This window comes from Equus quagga, chromosome 1, assembly GCF_021613505.1.
Source record: "Equus quagga isolate Etosha38 chromosome 1, UCLA_HA_Equagga_1.0, whole genome shotgun sequence".
Lineage (NCBI taxonomy): Eukaryota > Metazoa > Chordata > Mammalia > Perissodactyla > Equidae > Equus > Equus quagga.
This window is the reverse complement of record NC_060267.1, coordinates 62,497,103-62,510,604: the sequence shown is the minus strand read 5'-3', so window position 1 is coordinate 62,510,604 and position 13,502 is coordinate 62,497,103. Positions and strand designations below refer to the sequence as shown.

Sequence of the window (13,502 nt, the reverse complement as noted above, 5' to 3'; positions counted from 1 at the left end):
TGCCCAGCTCTGGTCCGTCACACCTGTCAGTCCTCTCTCTCTTTCTCTTTTATTTAATTTTTTGAACGTTATAGTTTTCAAAAAATTTTGGTAAAATACTCATAACATAAAATTTACCATTTTAACCTGTTTAAGTGTCCAGTTCAATGGCATTAAGTACATTCACATTGCTGGGCATCCACCACCACCAGCTATCTCCAGGACTTGCTCGTCTTCCCCAACTGAAACTCCGGACCGGCTGAGCACTAACTCCCATCCCCACGTCCCGCCTCTGGCAGCCGCCCTTCTGCTTTCTGTCTCTGAGTCTCACAGCCCCGGGGACCTCAGCTAGTGGATCATACTGTATTTGTCCTTTTGTGACCAGACTCCCATCTCTTCAACATCCTTTGTGTCTGTCCCTACTCTCCCTTTAAAAAGGTCTTGCCTTTTTAAAATCTCTTTTCACATCAGCCTCCCAACCCGTCTCCCAGCCTCCGTTCTCCCACCTTCTTATCCCCACTCAACTCAGACTCCAAATGATCTTTGTGAAAACCACTTCTGACGCTGCTTCTGAGCCGAAGAACCTCCCACAGCCCCATGATGCCAGACAGACAGCAGACTCCGCAGCCTGGGGGGAGGCCCTCGGAGACCTGGTGGCCTCTGTGCCTCCCTAGCTTCTCATTCCACCACAGGCCTTCCCCCTCCAGCAGTTCCAGACCACTCGTCCCCCACCACCCCTGAAATTTCCGTCTCTGGGCTGTGCTCAAGCTGTTTCCTCAGCCTGAAGTGCCTCTCCCACCTCCACACCCTCAGAAGTCCTCCTAAGTCCTCGGAGCACAGCCCCTTCACGGTCCCCCAGCCTCCTTAATGGGGTCCCATGGCCTCTCTCTTCCCCCAGCCTTGGGAGCAGCCCTGTGAGAGTGCGCTTCCCTGCCCGGGGAGGAGTCCGTGGCTCCCACACCCCTTGGCCCCCTGGCTGGGCTGCAGGAGGGCAGCAACCCCGTGGGACCAGCCGCCCACCTCAGTGGCCCTGGCCTGGCTCAGCGTACACGTGTGCCTGAGGTCACAGTGAAGTGTCATCAGGGAAACAGACCCTGGGGGCAGGGTGGACAACCAAATTCTATCCCCGGCCAGGAAAGTCAACCGATCCTTGGCTGGGGCCAGAAGGCGAGGTAGAGTGTGGAAGGGGCAGACAAGTGGGCAGTGGAAGTTTTGGGGGGCTTAACTTCCCTGATGTTAGATTTTAGAATGGGGTCATAAAATGTGACGCAGTAATTATAGCAAGAGCCACTCCATGTGCAGAGACCTTTGCAGTTTATAAACAACGACCACGCTCATGCTCCCTCAGGGCAAGAAGGGAGTGTGCCTTGGCGTGCTGTCCCTGTGATGGGATCCAGACAGATGAGCGCAGAGGAGGAGAGACGGAGAGGGAGAGAGCTGGGGGGGCAGAGGCCTGAATCCCCTGCAGGCTCCTTCCCCAGAGAGCCCCTGCAGACGGCCCAGGCTCTCACCCTGGCCTCCTGGAAGATTCTCCCAGGCAGGACCGGCTACAGAACTTGCCAGGTCCACAAAATAGAACTTTGGAGTCTCTTGTTCAAAAATAAGAAAAAGCACCATTAAAGGTACCAAGATGTAAAGTTTTTTCTTTCTCTCATGGTCTCTTTCTTGATCTGTCATAGTGTTTTCTTTTTTATTATTTAATGTCGTGATCGCACAGGTGCTTGCAACTCAAAGCATGCACGCCAAGTCTACTGGCTGCCAGCTTCCCTCCCCTGCCAGATGTGGGACAGACGTGACCCCAGATGTCAAGCCAGGCATCTCTCCTTTCAGCAGCAGGCAGGAGACAGGAGATCCCAAGGGCATTGCAACCTCTGTGCCAGGTCCATGGGCACCTGGATCAGCAATGGCTGGGAGGCTTGCCCTGCAGAGTTGCCAGCTGAGCACCAGGGCAGAGAGCTCCAGCGGCAGCTGGGCTGGGGTGGGAGGTGGAGTCTGGTGGCAGCTGGAGGTGCCAGGAGGCGAGGCAGCTGGGGTCTAAGAACCCATCTCAGGAAGCAGAGAGGCAGCAGGAGGTGGGACTTGCGTGGGATGAGTCTCCAAGCCCTGCTGCATGCTCCCCTGTCCATGAGACTTCACTTAAAAATATACACCCTAAGATAAAATTCCGAATTTCTAGAAACTGATTGCAGAGCATTCGGCCAAGCATAGGGTCCTTCTGAGAGAAGAACAACCACACAACCTGCAACCTGTTCCCAGCCTCCTTCCCAGGACACACACTCTGAAGGCCCCGGCCAGATGCAGCCTTGTGGGATGCAAGGATGGTCCTTTTCCTCCCTAGTATCTTCCAACCCATTGGAATCTCTGGTCTCTGGGGTCTACAGGAAGCTGGGGCCAATGGCAGAAGGAGCACTGGGATGGGAGTCAGGGGACCTGGTTACAAATCCTGACTTTGGTGGAGGAATTGCCAGGTGACCTTGAGCAAGTTGCTGTACCTCTCTGGATCTCAGTTTCCATAATCTAATTCACTGGGTGAGTATTTATTGAGCACTCCCTATGTGCAGGGTGTGGTGGGCCTTTGTGGAAGAAACAGAAATTAGTGAGACAGTCCTTAACCTCAGGAAGCTTATAATTAAGTTGGGAGGATCAGACTCACACAGAGGTCCCTGGGGTGGTGTCACACACATGGTCTCTTCCTCCACCATCAGGGGGGACAAGCTGGGCCGTTAGCCCCACTTTACACATGAGGTCTTGTCTCAGGTCAGCCTGGTGAGAGGCGAAAGATTGGACTAGGGGTTGCGCGGACCTGGGCAAAACCCCTGCCTGGCTCTAACGGGCTGGGCAGCCTCAGGTACGTCACTTAGTGCCTCTGAGGTGAACGGATTCATCTGGAAAATGAGAGCATAACACATGGCTCTCAGGGGTGCTGTGAAGGGGAATGAGACAAAGGAGGTGCCGTTCAGATTGCTGGGTCCTCCCCTCTCCTCAGTCCCACGACGCTCCAGCCCACAGGCCAACCCTACAAATGCTGGATGGGTGGACACGCTTGAGCAGCCATAAGAAAGATTTGGGGGTTCTCAAGTGGCTGTCCACCCAACGTACGTCAACAGTGTGAGGCGTTGGCCCCAAAAGTTATGATGCGACCTCAGCTGCATTGAGAACAGTGCAGCAGCCAAAGCAAGGGGTTGACAGCCTTGCTCGGCTCTGTACTGGAGCTCAACATGGGCCTCCCCCTTCACTGGGGGTGGGGGGGGATTTTTCTCTTCTTTAGTAAGACATAGGTTATACACAGTCAAGTGCGCAAGTCTAACGAGTACAGCTCACTGAATTTTCCCATATGTCTACATCTATGTAAATACCACTCAGATGAAGATATAGGACATCTCCAGCCCACCACAAGGCTCTCCTGTACACTGCCCCCGACTCCATCTCCCTCAAAGGTCACTACTACTCTGACTTTTAAAACCACAGATTGGCTTTGACTGGTTTTGAACACCATGCAAATGAAAACATACAGTGAGTGTGTTCTTGCGTCTGGCTTCTTTCACTCAACATTACATCTGTGAGATTCACCCATGTTGTGTGTTAGCAGCAGTCCCTTCTTTTTCACTGATGTGTAATATTCCATTATATGAATTAGACTATAATTTATTTATTTACTCTACTGTTAGTGGACGATTTAAGTTATTTCCAGTATTTGATAATTATAAATAGTGCTATGAATGTCTTTTGGTAGAAAAAATCACTTATTTCTCTTGGGCATGTGCCCTGCAGTAGCATTGGTGGTCATAGAGTAGGCATACATTTAGTTTCAGTAGATACTGAAGTTTTCCAAAGTAATTGTACTTTTTACACCCCAGCAGCAATCTGTGAGAGTTCCAGTTGCTCCACATCCTTGTCAACTCTTGGTATCGTCAGTACTTTTCATTTTAGCCATTATGGCGTTTGGGTAGTGGTAGCTCATTGTGCATTTCCCTGATCACTAGTGATGCTGAGCACAGTTCTGACGCCCATCGGCCATGTGGGTGGCCTCTTCTGTGAACTGGGCCTCTCTCTCGAGTGGTGCTGAGTCCTGAGAAGGGGAGCACAGTGTCACATGAAGAATAGTTGAAGGACCAGGAACATGTCACACTCTGCAAACCTCTAATGGGCTGACCTGGGGATGAAGAAACAGAAGTGTTTCTGCCAGAGGGCAGAAGACGTCAATATACTGAGACTGTCAGGGTGTAGATTTCCCACAAGCACAAGGAACTTTCTAACAATAAAAAAATGCCCAAGGAGGCACTAGGCTGATTCAGGAGGTGGTGAGCACCTGTCACAGCCGTCATGTGAGCAGATATGACTGAGTCCTAGGTGAGGTCTCCTGGAGAAGGTTGACATCTCAACTGAGAGTGGTTGCTGGGAGTTGACAGATGAGATTTAAGGCCCGTCAAGGATGGATTCTATTATGAAAGACATGTTTGGGGCCACTGAGTACAGAGGATGGGGACTCAGAGACCAGCTATCTTTAAAAGACTTGTTTTCTGGCCTGTTCACATTTATTTTTCCCTGGCTGACCTCATTGTCTTAGTCATATGGGAAAGCACCTTCTGAGAGAAGCAGGGAAACTGAACACAGCATTCGACTGCATCACTCTCTGCAGTTGCTACGCACTCCATCCCAGGACACACTGAGCCTCGAAGGTCCACAGGTCAAAGTTGTCAAACGTCTTAAATTAGAAAGGCGCGTGTGCGTGTGCCTGCATGCACCAGGGTGTGTTTTCATTTTGCATCTCCTGAGGTCATCATGGTGTTTGAGTCACCACACAAATCACTGTGAGCAGCAGGGTTCCAGGAAAAGACTATGAAACCATCTTCCCATCCCAGCTGCCCTACAAACCATGCCACACTCCGCTCTGTGGCTCCTTCTCCCTGGCTCTTGGCAACTGCCATGAGCTCTCACCAGCCTCTGCCTCTTCCAGGCCATCTTTCTCCACACCTGAAAAGGGCTGAGAAGGGTTCCAGCCCCCCAAATACCTTAGTGCAAATGGGAGAGGCCTGCAGAGAGGCCTCTGCCAACAGAGGCATCGTCTTATTGCACCCTCCACACCCAAGACTGAAAGCTGCTCGATGGCAGCTCCTCTGTCTCTCACGGTCCAACACGAAGCCCCTCACCTCTCACGTGAGAAGGCAGTTTTGTTGAACGAATGAATGAATGTCTACTATTATTACAGATGGTCCCCAATTTATAATGGTTTGATTTATGATTTTTCAACTTTATGATGGTGCGAAAGTCATGTGCATTCAGTAGAAACTGCACTTCCGGTTTTGAATTTTGATCTTTTCCTGGGCGAGCCACATGTGGTGTGATCCTCTCCAGTGATGCTGGGCAGCGACAGCTCCCGGTCACCACGCGGTCACGAGGGTGAGCAGCCGACACACTGACACCCATTCTGCACCCAGGCAGCCATTCTGTTTGTCACTCTCAGTTCAGTATTCAATAAATTACATGAGATACTCAACACTTCATTATAAACTAGCCTTCGTGTTAGACGATTTGCCCGACTGTGGGCTAATGTCAGTGTTCGGAGCACATTTAAGGGAGGCTGGGTTAAGCCAGGATGTTTAGTAGCTTACACGTATGTAGGAAAAGGAAAGGAACAGGAAATTTACATAAAAATACAAATGGTTAATAAGCCTATGAACAGATAAGGATATTCACTCATAATTATAGAAAAGCAGATTGAGAAATGAGACATGAGTTCTCATCTATCAGAGGAACAGAGATGAAAACGTCTGAGCACTCCTGGGGCTCACAGGTTGTAGAGACCTGCGTCCTCGCTGGGAGCAGAAGGGCGCCTCGGCGCACCCTCTTCCAGGGTCAGTTAAGCCATATCCATCCGAGCGTACACAGCCTTTGATTCAGCAATTCCACTTCTAGGAATTTATCCTACCAGCTTACTCACTCAATTACACAGATACATGTGCAAATTATCTGATTATTATCTATATTAGCAAAAAACTGGAAACCACCTTAAAGTTCCTCAAAAGGGCATTGAGTAAATAAAGTAAAGTGTAGACATACAATAGAATACTATTAACACCATCCTCGAGGCTGTTATTGCCCATTATATCACTGTACCTTGTTATACTATATATAATTATATAATACGTAATGTATAATAACGCAAGCATTATTCTGTACGCACTGCATACCAGGCACGGTGCTAAGCTCTTTACATGGATTGTTTCATGCAATCTCAATAACTCTGCGAAGTAGGTACTTTCTATTCCCGTTCTACAGATGAAGAAACTGAAGTGCAGGAATCTGACTGTCCGTTCACAGGGCTGCCGTCACAAATGACCACAAACTGGATGGCTTACAACAACACAAACATATTCGATTGCAGTTCAGAAGGCCAGAAATTGGAAATCAAGGTGTCGGCAGGCTTGGTTCCTCTTGGAGGCCCTGAGGGAGAAAGATGGGCCACGCCTCTCTCCTAGCAAAGCTAGGAATGCTTGGCACTCCTTGGCTTGTATCTGCACCCCTCTGATCTCTGACTCCACCGTCACAAGGTGTTCTTCCCTGTCCATGGCCTCTCTTCTTGTCATAAGGACACCAGTCTTTGGATTCAGGGTCCACCCTAATCCAGTGTGACCTCATCTTAATGAATCACAACTTCAAAGATCCTATTTCCAGAGAACATTCACATTCTGAGATTCCAGGCGGACAGGACTTTTGGGGAAACACGATCTAACCTAGTAAGTGTCCAGGGTCACAAAGCTATTAAGCAGTAGAGACGGGATCTGAATCCAGGCAGGCAACCTGACTGTACTCATTATCACTCCTCCAGGCTGCCTTCCCATAACAGCTCACCCGACTCTACGCTAACAAGGTCCCAGGAACTGTCTAAGCATTTTACATATAATAACTTCTTTAGTCCCCATGACGACCCCACTTTATAGATGTTCCCCATCTACTAAGGCACAAGGGAGTTAAAAGTTACCTGAGCGTACAAGCCAATAACTGGCAGGCCTTAGATTTGAACCCAGGGAGGTGGTCGCCAAAGTCCATGCTCTCAACTGCTACACTAAATGCCTTCCATCCGGTGTCCCATCCTGGCAAAATACTCTGAGAGTAACAGCTAAAAAAACAATTCTATCTCCTGAAAGACTGGTGTTCTTTTTTCTTGGACATGAAGTGTTCTCCAATTCATCTTGTCTCCCTTTCCCCTTGGCTGTCACGATTCCTCCCAGAGCTGACTTGAGTGTCCAAATACAGCTGCCGTCTTCAGCCAGGACGCTGGCATAATTTTCTCCCCTTTTTCTGTGCTGGGCATTCATCTCCTGGGCTCTTGAAGGGCCTCAGGGGGATCCATGCACCCACTGAGACACTATGCAAACTGTCATGTGTATGGATATGCTCATTTTCCTGGAGCAAGGGTCCAGATTCCCAAGGATTTTCAGGATCCTAATTTTCAACTGCTCTGCTCTTTCTTTGTTTCTTTTCTTAGTTAATTGTCTGTGCGGGTTTATTTTAAGCCATCTCAAACCCCTGTAATGGTGTAAGTGGAACGCAGTATAAAAACCATAAACAAACGCACGGGATGCTGCCATCCAGTCTGACTTTTTACATCTTCCCGGGTTTGTGTGGAGGAAGGCCGTCCTCAGGGCCCCTTTCTCCCTTCTCTTCTGAGCAGTTTTGAGGCAGGCCTCCAGGTTTCCACCCAGCCCGGGCCGGGCACTCATCCTGGGCTCAGATACTGACCTTGTCAGCCACGTGCACTGAAAAAGACAATCAGACACAGGAGCTGGAGCTCCTCAGGGGAGGCTCTAGGCTGGCCAGGAATGGGGCAGTTTGACTTGAAAGCCCTGTCTCGGCTTAAAGTTCTCCAGAACATAAGGGAGAAGGTGGGAAAGCGGAGGAAGGTGGAAATAACCCACTGCCACGAGGCCTGCCCCTTCCAGCACCAGGCAGTTTCTGGGGCCTTGTCCTGTTGTCCACCGTGCTCCGGCCACGTGCCCCACTGCATGCCCCGCCCCCAATCACGTGTCCCATCGCTAGTCTCCATCACCAGTGCATCCTGTTCTTGGAGCCTTGCCCACATGCTGCACCCCAGTATCCTCCATCGTGTTCTTCAAGCCCCTGTCACGTGCCCCATAAAAAGAAGACCAGAAAGAGCCTTTGAGTCAGGGTTTAAATGAATTCATTTGTAGATTTTAATGAAAACACTATTTTTTTAAGCAATGGCCAACAGAAAACTGAGATAACTAGTACTCATCTGGTGCTTAAAGTACGGTGGTCTGTGTATTTAGGATGAGCATCACATTTTTATGTGTTTATTAGAGCTTATTAGGAATTATTAAGCTTATTGGGGCTTATAGAAACAAGGAGCTTATTAGAAATTCAGGCTCTCAGGTCCCTCCCAGGCCTACTGAGCCTGAATCTGCATTTTTAATAAGGTCCCGAGATGCAAATGTTAGAGTAGTGTTGTACGGAATACAAGGACTCCCGCCTCACAGGTCCACAGAGCCTGGAGAGCACCTTGGTTGTTCGGGAACGCACACTCCAGGGGATGACCTGGACCAATCCCTACTGGGGTTCCCTGTCCTCTCTACAAAAAGGAGGTAATCATACCTGCCCTTCCTCCCTCACAGGCGTACTGTGAGTTTCAAACGAGATCATGGGTTCATTCTGTTTACCGTGATGGGGCTGACAGGGCTGTGGAGTCGCTGGGGAGCAGATCACGTGTGGTCTCTGCCCTTGTGGAGCTGGTGTATGGTGGCATGGGGACACGTTACAGATCTGGTTGATGTGTGACTGTCATGGTTATCACAGGGCTTTCCTCTCCTTAATCTTTTACTCATTCATTCATTCATTCAGTGGTCAGTCGTTTACTAAAATATAAATACTTGCACTACACCAAGAGGTGAGCTCCAAGCTGGACACTGTGGAAGGAGAAATAAATGAGCCATCAACTGTCCTCAAGGAGCTCTCAGCGTAGCCAGAGATAAGGACATGATTCCATTTCGAACACACCATGCCTGGTTCTCTGAGGTCCATGCAGGGGGCTGTGGGAGCTCAGGTGAGGCAGCGAAGAGCTTTGATTTAAAGGATGGTTACAAGTTCGCCACGTTGAGAAGGGAGAGAGGAACAGCAGGGGCAAAGGCAGGGAGGCACAAAGGCACCATGACAGAAGGTAAGGAGAGTTGGGGGGACTGCTAGGAGGTGGTCTTGGAGAAGTGGGTTGGGCCAGATCTTAGGTGGTCTTGGTGTTCCCTGCTAAGGAATCCAGTATGAAATAGGGAATCCTGAAGGGAGGGGAATAACAGGGTCATAGCTACATTTCATAAAGATCTTTTAACAGCAGCATGGAAGAAGAGAAGACTTGAGGCAGAAACACTTTGAAGAGGCTCTGACATGAGCTCAGAGGAGGATGCAAAGTCCTCCATTGGGGTAGTGACTGCGGAATAGAAATGAACAGAAGAGATACGAAGGAAGGTAGAATTGACTGGACTCTTGACCGAATGAACAGGGTGGCAAAGGGAAGGGAGGTTTCTGGCTTGGTGCCCGGGTGGATGGTGTTACTGTTAACCAAGATGGGGACACAGAGGAGGACTGGGTGGTGAGCCTGGGCCTGTCGGGTGTGAAGTGCCTTTGGGATGCCCTGTGGGCTTTGTCCAATTGGCAGGAGTCGTCGATGCCTAGAGCTGAGCAGGGCGGTCCAGGCTGGATGCACGAATTTGGGAGTTGTGAATTTATAAGGGGTGGTTGGAGTCATGGGAGTAAATGGGATTGTAGGAGGGTATGTGGTGAAAAGAGAGTAGGGTTGTTGAGAGTGGCACCAACATTTAAGGATGGGCAGAAGAGATGAGTCCACGAAGGAGGCTGAGTGAGGCCAAGGCACGTCTCCCTCCCTGGGTTCCCAGGGGCATGGAGAGCAAACCTCATCACCCACCAGAATCACCTCCAGGAACGGCCCTGGGGTCACAGCCCTAGAAGTCCCAGAGTGAGTGGTGGCTCAGGCTGGGGACTGAGGAGAACTGAGACAGGGACACGGGCTGAGCTGGCCTCCCGCTCTCTCCCACTTTCCTCTCATGCACAGTGATGTCCAGCCCTTTGACACAGCTGTTTCTCTCGGAGAGAAAAACAAAAGGATTTAAGAAAAGGAGCAACAAAAGAAATGCTTTCGTTCGCTTAGTTTTTCAGATCAGACAGGACCCAGCGCCTCCTTCCGTGAAGCAAGCCTCCCAGCCTGTCCTGGGCTGACTCCAGTGAGCTCACTCTTCCTTATCACGAAGAGCAGAGAGAGTCAGATCCTATCGTGATGAACCGAAGGAGGATTTTACAAAACAAAAGAGAGGAAATGGCCCAGAATTATGCTATGTGATTCATATTTTTCCATAGAGACAAGCCTGTGGCTTTAAACTGATAATGGCTCCTAGCAGCCAAATAATCGATCTATTTGGTGTTCTGCCTTTAAGTGAGAAGGGAACTGGCCTGTTTAGAAATGTTGGCAGCCTGGCTGGTCCATTAGTAAGACCGAAAAATCAAAACATTGACTGGAAAAGGCCATTATGACTGGGCTCAGTGAGAGTCATCAATAGATGATGTCACTTCAGAAACAAGCAAGCCAAGGTCACGAGGCCCTTGGGCAGAGGCAAACTACCCTGCATGGCCCTTCACTACCCCTTCGCAGATGCTGAAGGCTGCCAAGGGGACACTCGAGTCTGAGCCAGGATCGGCTTCAGTTTACCCTTTCTTTGCTCGGCCTGATTCTAGAGGAATGTGATTCTAGAGCCCATGGCAGTCAGCAGGTCATCAAGGAGGGCCCTCAGTCCTCCTGTGTGCACACCCCCAGGGGCTCCTGTCATCCTCCTCACCAGCCCTCCCCCCTCTCTTCTCACACTCCTCATCCCAGAAACACCTGCCTCCTTTCTGGGCCCCGCCTCCAGCTCCTACCACCTTCCTTCTCCCTTCCTTTCTCATCCCAGCTTGCAGAAGAGTTGTAGGCTCTGGCTCCATGGCTTCAGCTCCCATCAGCTTCTGCCTCTCCCCCTCACTAAACCTAATGACACCATTGCGGGTACCAAGCACTGGGCTAAGGGCTTTCCCTGCATCTTCTCACTCAGTCCCCACAGCATCTTCTATGAAACGGGGCTATTTTATCCTCATTGTACAGAGGGGGAAACCGAGGCTCAGTCAGACAGGCTGGGTCACTGGTCCCGGTAAGGCAGTGGCAGATCCCATTTTTGGACCCTCTGCAATACTCTGGTTAAAGTCGCCCGAGACCACCTGCCAAGCCTGGAGTCCGCTTCCCAGTCCTCATGGCCACAGTCTCTCCACAGCAAACAGCACGGCACTGCTGGCCTCTCTCCTCCCTTGGCCCTTGGGAAGCCCCTTTCTCCCACTCTCGCCCTCCCCTACACAGGGGCTTCCCCTGCATGTCGTGCCTTCACTTTTCTCATGCTAGAATGTCTTCCGAGGGAAACTCGGAGCCCTCTGGACTCCAGGTCCACTGGAGACCATCTTGCCCTTCCCCTCACAGCTCAAGGTCACTCTAAGGGGGTGACGGAGCTAGGGCTGGAGGCAGGGGTCCTAACCTCCAGGCCAGTCCACCTCCTGCTACTCAGAGCTCCAGGACACGCTCCCTGTTGTCAGCTGTCGTGCAGGCAGCAGCCCTCCCGGAGGAGGGAGCAGGTGTGAGACTCTGATAAGGTGGGGTGGAGGCTATTTTTAGAGGACACTGGCTTTCCACTCCGGCTGGGAGGAACTCAAGGGCCAAGACCATCTATATGTGTCTTTGCAAGCCTGGCTCATTCAAGAGAGTTAATATACTGAAGTGACAGGGTTCTGTGCTTTCACTCTCTGCATATTTGTGACGTGGCTCGAATTAATGAGAACCTTACTATTTGTCTCCATTTTCCCTTAATTCTATCTATGAGGCCTTGCGATGGCTTTAGAGAAAGCATAGAGTAATAGAAAGTAAAGTAGAAACAAAAATGAAACTTCAGGACGAGGGTGCTATGGTCTGAGCCGCGAAAGTCCTGGACAGCAGCAGATCAGAGAAGCGGGGGCATTGGTGGGGTGCCCACAGATCCCCAAGACCTGCCTGAGCAGCAGGAAGTGTCAGGAGAGAGATGAGAAAGCTGGTGGGGACTACAGACCTCCTGGGGTTTCCAACAGCTGTGACCTTGAGCAGGGGGTTCTGGGACCCTTCATGGAGAACAAAATGGCTGTCACCACTGAGAGAAAGATAGAGATTTTCCGGGTACTCCGGCTGAGGGGCCAGAACCTGAGTTAGGGTCTGTTTTTGTAATTTGGATGCGGAAAGGGGTGGGCCAGGTCATCTCTAAGAATCTGGGAGGGCGAAGGTCAAGGCCAAGTGCAGGGTCGGTAATAGCAGGAGGGCTCCGAGGTCGCATCATAGGCACTGTATAGATGGGGAACTGAGGCCAGGGAGCAGCTGGACTGGAGCCTCTGGCCCAGCCTAGTTCATTGGGTCTAAAGCTGTTTGAGTCACATGCTACTTTACGAAAGCGATGGCTGCTCCGGAGAGAGATGCCCATAATTACCGGGGGTCGCGCCTCCTGGGGGTGCACGGCCTAGGCTATCCCGAGGGGCCTAGTAGGTCCGAGCAGGACCCCTGAGTCAGAGCGCTCGCCAGTCTCGGGTTTCCACCACGCCTCGCGATGTGCGCGGCTGTGCCCCCAGCGTCCCGGGCCCGGAGCCGGGAACAGGTGAGGGGAGCGCCGGCGGTCAAAGCGCGCCCTGCTGCTCTCTCGGCCGGCTCCTAGCTCCATCGCCAGAACCAAACCCCACCCTACAAACGGGGAAACCGAGGCCTGGAGAAGGAAGGGGGCTTGCCATGTCCACCATGTGAGTTGGGGACAGCGAGAGGGCTCCTGCCTACAGGCTCTTTCTCGCTCCACCTCGGCGCGAAACGCGTGTATGGTGGTGCTTTAAACCTCGCCATCTCCCGTGGTTTGGGAAACTTTTCCTGCTACCAACAGGCGCAGCCCGAACCCGGGTTCCACGTCCACACGAGCGCGTCCGCCCCTACTCCCTCCCCGGTCTCTCCGCAGCGGGAGGGAGGCCGCGCCTCCGTGACGGGCTCGGGCGGGCACCTGCACCAGCCGAGCGCCCGGGGGCGCGGAGCCCCGCTGCGCTGGGGTCGAGCAGGCGGCGGGGGCGCCCTCTCCGCCAGGACCCCGGCCCTCGGCGATGCTCTTCGAGGGCCCCCAGGTCCTTCCGTTTACAGACGCGGCGCCGGGGTCCAGAGAGGAGGGCGCCCTGGCCACGGCCACGCGCGCGGGGCGGCACGGACCGGAACGCCGGGCTCCGGACCCCGACACCCGGGCTCCCCAGCCCCGGAGGCAACCCGAGGCGGCGGCTATTTATAGAGGGAGCCACGCTCAGTCCCTCTTGGCGGCGGCGGCGACAGCTGAATATTTTGCCCAGATATGGCTGGGGCCCGGCGCGGGGGCAGGGAGCCCCGAGAGCGCGAGGGGGACCCTTGGCCTGGTGGGGGGCTTACCGGGCCGTGG

The 13,502-nt window shown here is 52.0% G+C and overlaps 1 protein-coding gene across 1 annotated transcript in view; it reads right to left on the bottom strand.

Annotated features, from left to right (window-relative positions):
- The window catches only part of TMOD1 (tropomodulin 1), an 81,689-nt gene that overhangs the window by 67,371 nt on the left and 816 nt on the right, over positions 1–13,502 (bottom strand). The window lies entirely within an intron of this gene.